This window comes from Bos javanicus, chromosome 10 (genome assembly GCF_032452875.1).
Source record: "Bos javanicus breed banteng chromosome 10, ARS-OSU_banteng_1.0, whole genome shotgun sequence".
NCBI classification, from domain to species: Eukaryota; Metazoa; Chordata; class Mammalia; order Artiodactyla; family Bovidae; genus Bos; species Bos javanicus.
This window is the reverse complement of record NC_083877.1, coordinates 49,500,810-49,516,160: the sequence shown is the minus strand read 5'-3', so window position 1 is coordinate 49,516,160 and position 15,351 is coordinate 49,500,810. Positions and strand designations below refer to the sequence as shown.

The 15,351-nt window shown below is 38.9% G+C and overlaps 1 long non-coding RNA gene across 2 annotated transcripts in view; it reads left to right on the top strand.

Moving 5' to 3' along the window:
• Positions 1 to 5,644: 5,644 nt before the first annotated feature.
• Positions 5,645 to 15,351, top strand: part of LOC133256216 (uncharacterized) — a 30,223-nt gene continuing 20,516 nt past the window's right edge. For both annotated transcript variants that reach the window (XR_009739135.1, XR_009739136.1), the window contains exon 1: positions 5,645 to 5,714. This is a non-coding gene — a long non-coding RNA (uncharacterized LOC133256216). The remainder of the gene's footprint in view (positions 5,715 to 15,351) is intronic.

Below are 15,351 nucleotides of genomic sequence, written 5' to 3'. Positions count from 1 at the left end.
AGGTAGGTAAAGTGACCTGCCTCTCCCCTTGAGTGGGGCTGACAACTTTTGGAATCAGGAGCAACCTTGCCTGGCTTGGCAGTTTTCAAAAAAGGGTATTAAGCCTTCCCCTAGATGAGCTTTAACACATATAACTGCTCCTGTGCAGTATCCATTCAACAAGGAGTCCCTAAACACAGATCAGATCAGATCAGATCAGTCGCTCAGTCGTGTCCAACTCTTTGTGACCCCATGAATCGCAGCACGCCAGGCCTCCCTGTCCATAACCAACTCCCGGAGTTCACTCAGACTCACGTCCATCGAGTCAGTGATGACATCCAGCCATCTCATCCTCTGTCATCCCCTTCTCTTCCTGCCCCCAATCCCTCCCAACATCAGAGTCTTTTCCAAGGAGTCAACTCTTCACATGAGGTGGCCAAAGTTCAGCTTTAGCATCATTCCTTCCAAAGAAATCCCAGGACTGATCTCCTTTAGGATGGACTGGTTGGATCTCCTTGCAGTCCAAGGGACTCTCAAGAGTCTTCTCCAACACCACAGTTCAAAAGCATCAATTCTTTGGTCTCAGCCTTCTTCACAGTCCAACTCTCACATCCATACATGACCACAGGAAAAACTATAGCCTTGGCTAGACGAACCTTTGTTGGCAAAGTAATGTCTCTGCTTTTGAATATGCTATCTAGGTTGGTCATAACTTTCCTTCCAAGGAGTAAGCGTCTTTTAATTTCATGGCTGCAGTCACCATCTGTAGTGATTTTGGAGCCCAGAAAAATAAAGTCTGCCACTGTTTCCACTGTTTCCCCATCTATTTCCCATGAAGTGATGGGACCGGATGCCATGATCTTCATTTTCTGAATGTTGAGCTTTAAGCCAACTTTTTCACTCTTCACTTTCACTTTCATCAGGAAGCTTTTTAGTTCCTCTTCACTTTCATAAAGGTGGTGTTATCTGCATATCTGAGGTTATTGATATTTCTCCTGGCAATCTTGATTCCAGCTTGTGTTTTTTCCAGTCCAGCATTTCTCATGATGTACTCTGCATATAAGTTAAATAAGCAGGGTGACAATATACAGCCTTGATGTACTCACTTCCCTACAATTTCAGCATCTCCCTACAGCAACTCGTTTTACCTTATCAACCATCAGTCAAAGAAAGGTTAGCAAACTACAGCCAAATCTGACCTACAACTAGTTTTCAGATGGCCTACAAGTTAAGGATTTTAAAGGGTTATAAAAAACTAAACAAACAAGAAAAGGCAACAAGAAAAGATGTATGAGGTCTATAAAGCCTGAAATATTTACTATCCAACTTGTTTTAAAAAAGGTTTGCTGGCCCCTGAATCAAACTGTGGTTCTCTTTGGCAGTCTGAACACTTAAGAGTTCAACCTATGGCCCTTCTCCAGCAATAGAATAGGACTTCATGCAATGTCTTTTGGGAACCTCACTTTGATTCCCATTTTGCTCTCAAAGGAAGTATCTGATGTGATTCTTTCAATGCTTAAAAAATTAAGACCACCACTGGTAATCCTAAAACACAAACCATTAAACTGATTGGTTCCTTTACCATCAAGTAATAACGTACAATAGACACCCCTGGTGTTGTTCCTGACCCAGTACATCCTTGGTCCTTAATCACATCCCATGTTTCATTCTTAAGGGAGCTTCAAAACGTCCTGCCTAATGTTACTGTTCACTATTTCTAAAACTTATTTTAGTCCTTTATCTTATACCATAATAATCACTTTTGAAAATGAGCAAATACTTTCAAGAACAAGGATTTAAGGACTACACCTTGAATAACTTCCTTAGAATCTCACAGGTAGTACAGAGCCTGTTCGACCCAGCTCACTTTATTCTACATCCGGGCCTTTCCATTGCTATCCCTAAAAGTCAAGAAGGTTTTTAAATGGAAACAATTAAGGACCAAACCCTGTTGGTTAGTGACCCTCCCCAGCTGCAGCCCACTTTAGGAACAGCTATCCTGAAACAGCCTCCCGGGCTTTCTCTTAGAGGGTCAGCCCTGGTAACTGCAGTTCCGCCTTCTCGGATTCAACCAACTGTGGACTAAATCTGCAGGTGCAGAACCTGTGGTTCCGGAGGTCCGTTATATTCCATCATCTTCCACAATGGACCTGAGATCTGCGGATTTTGTTATCCAGGAGTGTTCCTGGAAGCAATTCTCTGTGGATACTGAGGGATGACTGCTCACAATAAGCCACACACAGCACTCCAGCATTCCCCCCACTGTTGGGACTCCAGCTACTCACCCTGTCCAAAGAAAAGTGGGACAAGAACCCATTCCCAGTTACATGGATATAAGACCTGGTGGTTGGGTTTGGGTTCTCTCACTACTCACTAGCTATAAGACCTTGAATCAGTCACTTACCCTCTCTGACTCTGCATCCTTATCTAGAGGATTAGAGGGGTCACACCTGACTTATCCTCCTAGTGCTGTCATGAACTGCATAGGTGAGACTGCATGACAAAGTGTTTAGTCCACTAACATTTTGAAAGCCTGTACAACTGTAAGAGCTGTTATCAGAGCAACAGCCATTCTGCAATCAGTCTGAGATGCTTGGTGCTGGAGTAATCAGTCTTCTTAGTACACCCGCTATCAGAATTTGGACATGTGGATTTTTCAGGGGAAAGAGATAAGAGTTTTGCTTTCTCCTTTACTTCATCTCTAAACCACATGGGTCTCCAAGGTCTCAAAGGACTTTTTATTTAAGGAAAAGACAGAAGACAATGCACACACCCCAAAAGGCTATAAAGGACTATCCACGAAGAATCTTTGATTTAAAAAAAAAAAATGACAGGAAGTCCTGCCACCAGGGAAGTCCCTAATAGTCCAGGGGTTAAGAATCTGCCTTCCAAAGCAGGGGATGTGAGTTCAATCCCTTGTCAGGGAACTAAGATCCCATATGCCACAGGGCAACTAAACCTGTGTGCTGCGACTACTGAGCCCATGTGCTCTAGAGTCCACATGCCATAATGAAGACCTAGCACAGACAAAATTTTTTAAAATTTAACTAAAACAAACTTTAAAAAAAATATGGCAAAAGTACCCTTATCCATACTGCCAATTAGATGAGACAAAGTGATACCAACTCCATGCTGAGTCCAGGGACCATCCAGAAAAAACTTACATGTTATCAGCTTCAAATTTCTGTGACAATGTCCTGCACATAGATACTCTCACATGAAATGAATTTAATATTTGTGTGTTTTGTACCTCTCTGCACTCACCTCAGCAATTAAGCTCCTGTGTACTTCATCTTTCACTTGACAACATGTCTTTCATTTGACAGATCAAAAGATTAAGCATGTATTTTTCCTCCTCTCTCAAACCAGCCATTGCATCTACGGAGCACTGATGCCCTTCCTTGAAAGTGCTGTTCTTTTTGAGTAGTTTTCACCTTGGGACTAAACGTCTTTCACTTTCAGACTTGGTCATAACGTAGGCTGGTCCAGAAGAGATGGGTAAGGCCAGGGGCCACCATCGTCTGCAAGGGGAGGAGGTTGTCTAGCATCATTTTAGGACTGCTGGGAAAGTTAAAAGGAAGTTGCTAGCTACCAACGAGCTACCAACGGGCCCCGTGCACTCTTGCTTTTGTGCAAGCCCCTCCTTTCTCATGGGGCTTCCCAGGTGGCTTGGTGGTAAAGAATCCACTTGCAGTATAGGAGATGAAGGTTCAATCCCTGGGTTGGGAAGATATCATGGAAAAGGAAATGGCAACCTGCTCCAGTATTCTTGCCTGGGAAATCCCATGGACAGAAGAGCCTGAAGGGCTACAGTCTATGGGGTCATAAGAGTAGCACAGGACTTATCGACCTAACAACAACAACCTCTCTCACATGACACCAAATACCCTGCATTCCATAATTTAAGGAAATGTGTATAAAATTCTTTGCAATTAATGGGTAAACATGTTTTAGTTTGTAAAAGCTTCAACATTAATTATTACAAATTTCATAGTTTCACATTTTTCATTCAGTAATTCCTTTCCAGAATTCCAACATGTTATTAAGCTCTTGCAAATTTCAAAGCCCCCAGCTCTGTGTTTATGGATCCAATGGTTTAATGGTCCTGTTGTCAACTCTCGCTTGGGCTGTAAGAGAAGATTTTGAAAGAGGAGTGGGAGTAGGAAGGTGTGAGGGAAGACCAGAGTTCCTGGAGCAGAAGGGCATAGGACCAAAACACTCAGATTTTTCACAGTGTATGCTGCTCCTTCCTATTCTCCCAGGGCCAAATGTGCCACCAAATACTGGGGGAAAACTTGTGTTTAAAGTTGCTCCATTTCTCAGTACTGATCTAGAGTATCCTATAAATCTTCCCAAATTTGGCAACATGATGTGCTAATACTGGAAAGACAACTTTGCTAAGCACATGGCTCCCGGCTAAGGATCCAGGCCTAGATGCACCTCCTGGCTCCATGACCCCCACATTACAGACTTCCTGCACCTCACTCATCCATAAAGAGGGGTCAATGCCATCAATCAGCCTTAGCACTGTTATAAGCATGAAGTGTTATGAGTTAAATGAAAGTTCTTTGTAAACTGTAAAGTGCTACAAAATACAAAAGAACATTGCTATTAAGTTCTCCCGGCTAGTCATGTGATAATTCACAGGACACACAGTTTGTAAGGAGATTATGTGTATACCCAGGGTTCCTCATGGTTCTTTGTGGAGATAATTTCCAACTTCTTGCTGAAACTAACAGAATTCCCTGGCGGTCCAGAGCTTAGGATTCTGTGCTTTCATTGCCAAGAGCTTGAGTTTGATACCTAGTGAGGGAACTAAGATCGTATAGGCCTCCTGGGGTAGCCAAAAAAAAGTGTGTGGGGTCGGGAGGGATGAAACTAATGGCATAAGAAGTCTTCAAACATGAGATGTAGAAAACTGGCCTAGACTAAAAGGTGGAAGTATTCTAACGTTCAATCAAGCACCTACATTCTGCATGCATAAACACATTCTATTTCGTTTCTTTTGGTTTAAGGAACTCAGAGAATTTACTCAAGCCTACCTCTGAAAAAGAAGGGTTAATGGTTTTCACTCTTGACTGTGAAACTGTCAGGAGGTCAATGACATGCATTTTATTTAGTCTGTATACAAAAACTTGTGCTATACTACAACTATGTTGCATAGGTACTTCTGCTTATTCCCCAAGAATTTTTGTTTGTTGGGGGTGTTTCATTTTGTTTTGCCAAAGAGCTCCTGAAAAGTGACAGAACATTCTCACAGAAGGCTGAAAACCAGTACCAGTTTATCCGACCTGAGAGGGTTTTAAACTAAATTTAGGTAGGAAAAGGGAATAACAAAAAAATATCCAAAGAAAATCAACTTAAGGAGCTCCCAGTGGTTAAAGCTGAAAGAATTTGGGCAACAAAGTAGGCAAATTAGTAGTGAATTATAACACCAGAGTATAAAATAAAAATCCTTGAGTCCATACTGATACAAATAAATATCTGAATAAGTAAAAATATTTGGGAGAATAGACAAATCTACCGAACAGAAGAATTTCAAGTAATTTATGTAGCTAAGTGCCACAGCCTCAGGAGGTGGAGCCTAACTCTCCACCTTCCAGTGTGAGTCAGGCACAGTGACTTCCTTCCAGAGATGACAATATGGAAAGGGGCGGAGGGCTGAGTATCAACTTTGCAATGGAGAAACCTGACAAACTACCTCAGCCAAGTGATCGAGGTGAACACCAGCAGTGGTAAGTCATGTTGCTTGTATGTGGTCTCGATTTACTATAATGAGAATGGCACTTGATCTCTGTGGTCTTCCTCCCAAAACCTACAAAACCCTAGTCTAGTGAGGACAAAGCATCAGACAAATCTCAATAGAGACATTTTATAAAATTCCTGACCAGTACTCTTCAAAACTGTCAAATAGAAAAACAGGGAGAGCCTAAAAATTGTCACAGTGAAAAGGAGATTAAGGAAGCATGACTACTAAATGTAGTATGATATTCTGGATGGGATCTGAACACGGAAAAAGACATTAGGAAAGAACTAAGGAAAGCTGAATAAAGTATGGGCATGCTTACCAAGGATCCATATTCTTCAGTCAGACTATCAATAATGGTTCATTAATTGGAACAAATGTGCTATCTTAAAGTAAGATGTTAATAACAGAGGAAACTAGATACAGATAGACAGAAAGTTCCTGTGCTAGCTCTTTAATTTTTTTGTAAGTTTCAAAATGTTCTAAAAAAAAGTTAATCTTTCAAAAAGATCAAAAAACTACCTCTCCATTCAATCAGCAAATATTTAAATGCCTACAATATGCCAATAACTGTCAGATACAGTTCTTACTCTGATGAAGTTTATGTTCTAGTAGGAGAAGGCATCACAAATAATAAAGTAAATTCATAATATCAAATCCAAAGATGAATTTTAAGCCATGGAACAAAATGAGAACATCTCAAAGAGGCATGTGGAGCATTAAAACTTGGAAAATGCTTACAGATTTTTAAGGCTCTCTTTGTCATTACACAGCAAAAGGTTCTGCCTTTGGGCTTATCTAGGTTATCAAACAGATGGCTTGTAAAAATTTATTTAAAAAATTTTGTGATTATTAAGAATCAGCAAGTGGGGACTTCCCTAGTGGTCCAATGGTTAAGACTCCACACTTCTAATGCAGGGATATGGGTTCAATTCCTGGTTGGGTAGCTAAGATTCTACATGCCTGTGGCAAAAACCAACAAACAAACATAAAACAGAAATGATATTTCAACAAATTTAATAGACTTCAAAAATGGCCCATATTAAAAAAAAAAGAATCAGCAAGTGTTCTCAGCAAAGAGTGCAAAATCACACATTTCCTTCAATAATTTGGATGAATAGAAAGTAAGATTTTCATAATTTTATGTACTAAATGACAACACAAATCCAAAGGGATCTTGACAGGGTGAAACTATGTAGTAATGTCAAGGGTGAAATTTAACAAAAATTTGGTTGCAAAATTTGCACTCATATCCAAACATTTCAATTGCACAAATAAAAGATGAAGGATCAAAGTGAGTGGCATTTTCCATGAGCAGAGACTCAGAACTTTGGTTGACCATAGACTTGATTGGTGCCAACAGTTCAATGTGGTTAATGACAATTCAGTCCAAACTGATAGGAATTAGTGTACAGGTCAAAGAAGCTAGTAACCGTTCTTATCTCTGCTGTTGTCAGGCCACACCTGGAGGTTCTTCACCATTTATAACCACCATATTCTTAAAGGAGTATTGACAAATTAGTGTATACAGAGGAATATGAAAGAACAGTAAAGACTCTGGTAACAAGTAGCTTACATGAGTAGAGTTCAAGAGTAAGAAATATTTAACATAAGAAAAAGGCTAAACAAAGATGTATTAGAAGGTGGATATTTTCTGGCTATAAAATAGTAAAAAAAAAAAAAGAAAGATAGTCACATAGTCATGTCCAACTCTTTGGGACCCCATGGACTGCAGCCCTCCAGGGTCCTCTGTCCATGGAATTCTCCAGGCAAGAATACTAGAGTGGGTTGCCATTTCCTTCTCCAGGGGATCTTCCCGACTCAGGGATCAAATCCAGTTCTCCAAAATAGTAAAGAAGTTGATAAACCCTCTCCCCAGAAAACTATGATAAAACTGGACAAAATTGTCCAAAAAAAAAAAAAAGCAACCATATGAGGACTCTAGAAATTGATCAGATCCAAACAATAAATTGGGAAGAGTTTCATCATGAAAAGGTGCTGAAACAATGGGAGCGTGTGGTATTCTTACCTGGAGTGGTCCTTATCCCTTCCATCCCACACCTCAGTCAGTATGTACTATAATTTTACCAGGACATAGCTACTCAAGAAAACCAGCAGATTACTGTTAGCAAATGAGGTTCAAGTGGTGAGTGAATTTGAGAGGGAAAACAGAAAACCCACTCAAAGAAAGGAACAGGGAATTTCAGTATCTCTTCTAGTCTGAGATTATGGTCCTAGGTAGGAAATGCAGCAACCACAAAAAGAACCAGAAATTCAGTGGGAAGATACTTGACTAGTTTCCCATGGAACCCTGACTGATCGCCTGATTCTGTTCATGCACAGGGAAGACAAAACCAGGCCTGAGAACAAGTGAAAACTGAGGCTAATCTGAAAACAAAATGAACATTCCACGTGCTTTCCAATGGACACAGAGATCAACTGGCAAAGAGTGGGAGTCTAGTGTTTGTGCAAAGTTCCTGGCCAATTATTGATTAACTAATAACATACACAGGCCCATGGGAAACCTCTAGGTGACCAGGTTGAAAAGTAAAAACAACTGAAAAATCAGAGCACAGATATCAGTGGTAGCACATCACAGGGTACACAGATTTCACAGATTAAGCCCAAGAAAGTTACTTTAAAAAAAGAAAAGAATTTTTGGTTTCCACTGCAACATGTAACGGAGAAGGCAATGGCACCCCACTTCAGTACTCTTACCTGGAAAATCCCATGGACGGAGGAGCCTGGTAGGCTGCCGTCTATGGGGTCGCACAGAGTTGAACACGACTGAGCAACTGAACTGAACTGATACCAATGTGTCGTGTTCAACTTGCAACAAAAATGTACAAGTCATGTTAAGAGGCCAGAAAAAAAAAAATGGTCTGAAGAGACAAAGCAAAATCACAACTATTCTAAGCTTTGACACTGACACTGGAAATAAGCTTGTCCATTTTTTCACTTGATCAAGAGCAGATGAGTAATATAAGCAAAGAGGTGGTAATTCCAAGAAAGAATCAGGGACTTCTGGTGGTCCAGTGGTTGATATGCCATACTCCCAATGTGGGGAAGGGGAGTGGGTTCAGTCCCTGGTCAAGGAACTAACCTTGACTTAACTAAGACATGCAGTGTGGTGTGGATTAAAAAATTAAAAAGAAAAAAGAATCAAAAGGAAGTGCTAGAGAGCAAAAACACTTTAAAAGACATTCAGATCAGATCAGATCAGTCGCTCAGTCGTGTCCGACTCTTTACGACCCCATGAATCGCAGCATGCCAGGCCTCCCTGTCCATCACCAACTCCCGGAGTTCACTCAGACTCATGTCCATCGAGTCAGTGATGACATCCAGCCATCTCATCCTCTGTCGTCCCCTTCTCCTCTTGCCCCCAATCCCTCCCAGCATCAGAGTCTTTTCCAATGAGTCAACTCTTCACATGAGGTGGCCAAAGTACTGGAGTTTCAGCTTTAGCATCAGTCCTTCCAAAGAAATCCCAGGGCTGATCTCCTTCAGAATGGACTGGTTGAATCTCCTTGCAGTCCAAGGGACTCTCAAGAGTCTTCTCCAACACCACAGTTCAAAGGCATCAATTCTTTGGCGCTCAGCCTTCTTCACAGTCCAACTCTCACATCCATACATGACCACAGGAAAAACCATAGCCTTGACTAGACGAACCCTTGTTGGCAAAGTAATGTCTCTGCTTTTGAATATGCTATCTAGGTTGGTCATAACTTTCCTTCCAAGGAGTAAGTGTCTTTTAATTTCATGGCTGCAGTCACCATCTGTAGTGATTTTGGAGCCCAGAAAAATAAAGTCTGACACTGTTTCCACTGTTTCCCCATCTATTTCCCATGCTTTTGATAACCTCATCAATAGACAGTATGGTTTAGAAAAACAGTGATCTTGAAAATACATCCATAGGAATATTCCAAACTGAAAAGGAAAAATAAAATTTTAAATAAAAGGAATAGAATATCCAGCAACTTGGGACAACTGCAAAAGGTATAACATACATATAATAAAAATGCAGAAGGAAAAGAAAGGACAGAAAAGATATTTGAAATAATAATGGCAATGTAGTGTGTGTATGCATGCTAAGTCACTTCAGTCATGTCCGACTCTGTGACCCCCATGAACTGTAGCCTGCCAGGCTCCTCTGTTCATGGGATTCTTCAGGCAAGAACACTGGAGTGGGTTGTCATGCCCTCCTTCAGGGGATCTTCCTGACTCAGGGATCGAACCCACATCTCCTATGGCTCTTGCACTGCAGGCAGATTCTTTACTGCTGAGCCACCAGGAAAGCCCCAATAAAGGAAGAGAATATTGCAAAATTCATGACAGATACCAATCCACACACCCAGAAAGCTCAGAGAATACCAAGTATGTTAAACACCAAAATCTAGGCTGAGGAATATCACATTGAAATTGCAGAAAATCATAGTCAAACACGAAATCATGAAAGCAGCTAAAGAGAGAAATCACTTTAGAGGTGTACATATAGAGGAACAGGAATAAGAATTACACTGAACTTTTCTTTAGAAGCCACACAAGTGAGAAAAGATTAGAGTGAAATATATAAAGTATTAAAGGAAAAATGCGACAATCTAGAGTTCTGTATCTTGTTAAATTATCCTTCATGGTAAAGCAGAAATAAAGGCTTTATCGAGGGAAAAAAAAAAAAGGTGGGGGTGGAATTTGTTGTCAAATCCATTATTTTAATTGAAGACTTCACTCTGTCTCAATAATAGACAAGTGATCCTTCATGTAGAAAATAAGTAAGGATATTGCTGAAGAGCACCATCAATATAAACTGACACTCATAGAATACTTCACCCCAAAGCAGCAGAATATATATCCTTAATCTAACTTGGCATAACACCCCAAACAGATTCCATTTTGGTTAATATAATACAATGAATGAATTTAAAAGGATAGAAATTGTAAAATATGATCTTAGACCACAGAGTAAAGTGTGAAATATTAGTCACTCAGTTGTGTCTGACTCTTTGCGGCCCCATGGATTATAGCACAACAGGCTTCTCTGTCTCTGGAATTCTACAAGCAAGAATACAGGAGTGGGTTGCAGTGCCCCTCTCCAAGGGATCTTCCCAACCCAGGGATCAACCCTGGGTCTCCCACATTGCAGGCAGATTCTTTACCTTCTGAGCCACCAAGGAAGGCCCTTAGACCACAATGGAATTAAACTAAAAATCAGTAACAGAATATATTACACAACCCACTTGTAAATAATACATGGGTCAAAGAATATTTTTTTCAAAATTTTAAGAAAACTAAATGAAAAGGAAGATACAAGTTACTGAAACTTGTGAGATACAGAGAAAGCACAGTCTGGAGGGAAACTGATAGCATCAAATGCTTATGCTGGAAAAGAGGAAAAGCTCTATAATCAACAACCCACACTTTCATCTTAAGGAAAACAGAAAGAGAAAAGCACCATCAGCCTAAAGCAAGCCAAAGAAAAATACAGTTAAAACTAGAGTAAACACCAATGAAATTGAAAATATGAAATCAATACAGAAAATAAAACTAAAAGCCGTTTCTTTGAAAAGATCAACAAAATCAATAAACCTCTAGCAAGGCTAATCACGAAAAAAAGAGAAGAAAAAATTATACTTTATCAGAAATGAAAGATGGGCCATCTCTACTGATCCCATAGACATCAAAAACATAGTAAAGGTATATTATTAACAGTTCCATGATAAACTTGATAACCTAGACAAAATGAGTTTCATTTCTTGAAAGACATAATCTGCCAAAACTTACATAAGAAGTAATAGATGGTTCTATTTCAAACTTTGAATAAATAATCAATAATCTTCTAAAGAGGAAGCACAAGGCCTAAGTAGGTTCACTCATGAATACTATGAAACATTTAAGGAAGAAATGACAGCAATTCTCTGCAGTCTCTTTCAGAGGATAAAAGCAGAAATAATATTTCCTAACTCATTCTATGAGGCCAGTATTATCCTAATACCAAAACCAGACAAAGACATTACAAGAAAACTAGTGACCAGTATCTCTAATGAACATAGATGTAAAAATCCTCAACAAAATGTTAGGAAATGAAATCTAACAAATACATAAAAAGAATTGTACACCATGAGCAAGTTGGATTTATCCCAGGTATGCAAGGCTGGTTCAACATTCAAATATAATTAATCTATCACATCAAGAGATTAAAAAGAAAAATCACAGGATTATATCAATCCATGCAGTTTTTCCATGGATGCAGTGCTTTTTGCACTGACAAAATCTAATATCCATTCACAATAAAAACTCTCAGTAAACTAGGAATAGATGATAACTTTCTCAGTTTGATAAAGAATATCTATATCATTGACTCGATGGACATGAATTTGAGCAAGCTCCAGGAGTTGGTGATGGACAGGGAATCCTGGCATGCTGCAGTTCATGGGGTTGCAAAGAGTCAGACACGACTGAGCGACTGAACTGAACTGATCTACAAAAAAACCTACAGCTAATATTACACATTATAGTGAGGAAGTAAAAACTTTGCCACTAAAATCAGGTACAAAGCAAGAATGCTCCCTCTAAAATGAGAACCACCATAGGATTTAGCAATTCCACTTTTGGGTATTTATGCAAAGAAAATAAAAACATTAACATGAAAAGATATGTGCACACCATGTTCATTATATCATTATTTATAATAGCCAAGAAATTTAAACAACCTAAGTGTCCACAAATGTGATATATGTGATGTAATACTGACCAGACCAAAGTCACCCAATCTGTCTGACTCTTTGTGACCCCATGGACTGCAGACTGCCAGGCTCCTCTACCCATGAAATTCTTCAGGCAAAACTACTGAAGTATCTTTGATGAAGAAGTATTCCTTCTCCAGGAATATTATTCAGCCTTAAAAAATAAGAAAACTTTGTTGTTTGCAACAATATGAACAGACCTTGAGGGCATCTTGCTAAGTGAAATAAGTCAGAGAAAGACAAATGCTGTATCATCTCACTTACATGCAGAAGCTAAACAACAAATTCAAAATAAAAAAGCATGAATTCATGGATACAGAGAACAAATTAGCAATTACCAGAGGTGGGGGTGAGGAGTGAGTGAAATGGAAGGAGGAGGTTAAAAAGTACAGACTCCCAGCTATAGAGTAAATAAGTCATAGGATGTAATGTACAGCATGGTGATTAGAGTTAAGAATATTGTGATGTATATTTGAAAGTTGCTAATAGAGTAAATCTTGAATATTTTCATCACAAGAAAAAAATTTTGTAAATCAGGAGGACAGATGTAAATTAGATTTATTGCGGTAAAATTTGGGGGTAGAATTTGAAATTAAAAACAATACCATTTACATTAGCATGTAAATAATGAATTACTTATAAATCTAACAAAATATGTACAAGATCTGAGGAAAATTATAAAATCTCTGATGAATGAAATCAAAGAACTAAATAAATAGATATTTTATATTAATGGATAGGAAAATTCTATATTATCAATATGTCAGTTCTTCCAAAATTGTTTTATAGACAAGGCAAACCAAATCAAAATCCCAGAAAGTTATTTTATGGATCTCAACAAACTCATCCTAAAGTTTATATGGAGAGGCAAAAGATCCAAAACAGTCAACGCAATATTAAAGAAGAACAAAGCTGGAGGACTGGCACAGCAACTTCAGACTTACTATAAAGCCACAGTAGTCAAGACATTGTGGAACTGAAAAGGAATAAACAAACAGATCAATAGGACAAAGAGCGCAGAAATGAATCCCTATAATACAGTTAATTGATTTTTGACACAGGAGCCAAAGCAAGACAAAGTCACAAAGATGGTCTCTTCAACAATGGTGCTAGAACAATTGAATATCCACATGCAAAAAAATGAATAGACACAGAATATATATCCTTCACAAAAGTTGACTCAAAGTGGATCACAGACCTAAATGTAAAGTGCAAAATGATTAAAACTCCTAGAAGTTAACATGAGTTAGATGACCTTGGTTATGGCAATGACTTTCAAGATAGTACATCAAAAGCATCATCCAAGAAAGGAATAATTGATAAGCGGGACTTCATTTTTAAAACTTCAGCTCTATGAAAGACAATGTCATGAGAATTAGAAAACAAGCCTCACATGGGAAGAAATATTTCCAAAAGACGTATCTGATAAAGAACTATTATTTAAAGTATACAAAGAACTCTTAAAACTCACTCATAAGGAAACAAACAACCTAGTTTTTAAAATGGGACCAAAGTCTTCACAGCTCTCCAAAGAAGATACATGGATGGCAAAAAGCATATGTAAAGATAGTCCATAGCATATGTCATCAGGGAAATGCAGGTTAAAACAATGAGATACCACTACATACTTATTAGAATGACCAAAATCCAGAACAGTAACAATACCAAATGTTGGTGAGGTTGTGGAACAACAAGAATTCTCTTTCATCACTGGTGGGAATACAAAACGGTGCAGCCACTTCAGAAGACAGCCTGGTGGTTTTGTTACAAAGTGATATACTCTTACCATATGATCCAGCATTTTCATTTTTTTGGTATTTACACAAAGGAGTTGAAAATTTATATCCACTCAAAAAATCTACACACTGATGGTTATAGAAGCTTTATTCAAAATTGCCAAACCATAGAAGCAACTAATATACCTTTTAGAAAGTGAATTCATACAACAAATATTATTCAGAGCTAAAAAGAAATAAACTATTAAGCTATGAAAAGACACAGGAGCCTTAATTACAAATAACTAAGTTGAAAGATGCCAGTCTGAAATTAATGCTTTTAACTGTGGTGTTGGAGAAGACTCTCGAGAGACCCTTGGACTGCAAGCAGATGAAACCAGTCAATCCTAAAGGAAATCAGTGCTGAATACTCATTGGAAGGACTGATGTTGAAGCTGAAATTCCAAAACTTTGGCCACCTGATATGAAAAACTGACTCATTGGAAAAGACCCTGATGCTGGAAAAGATTGAAGGTGGGAGGAGAAGGGGATGACAGAGGATGAGATGGTTGGGTGGCATCACTGACTTGATGGGCATGAGTTTGAGTAAGCTCCGGGAGCTGGTGATGGACAGGGAAGCCTGGTGTGCTGCAGTCCATGGAGTTGAAAAAAGTTGGACACAACTGAGGGACTGAATTGAATTGGACTGTCTCTGTGACACATTTTGGTAATTATTGCAAGATTTCAAATATTTTGATTGTTATTAGTTTTGTGTTGGTGATCTGTGGTCAGTGAGCTCTGACGTTACTATTGCAAAAAGGCTGCAGTTTGTTGAAGGCTCAGATGATTGTTAGCACTTTTTAGCAAAAGAGCATTTTAAAATTAAGGTAGGTACAGTGATTTTTCAAACATAATGCTATTTCACACTTGCTAGACTTTGGTAGAATGTAAACATAAGTTCTACACGCACTGGGAAACCAGAAAGTTGGTGAGACTTGCTTTATGTTGATTCTTGCTTTATTGTGGTGTTCTGGAACCAAATCCTCAGTATCTTGGAGTTGGTGATGGACAGGGAAGCCTGGTGTGCTGCAGTCCATGGGGTTGCAAAGAGTTGGACACGACTGAGCAACTGAACTGAACTGTATAATTTCAACTCTATGAGATTCTAGAA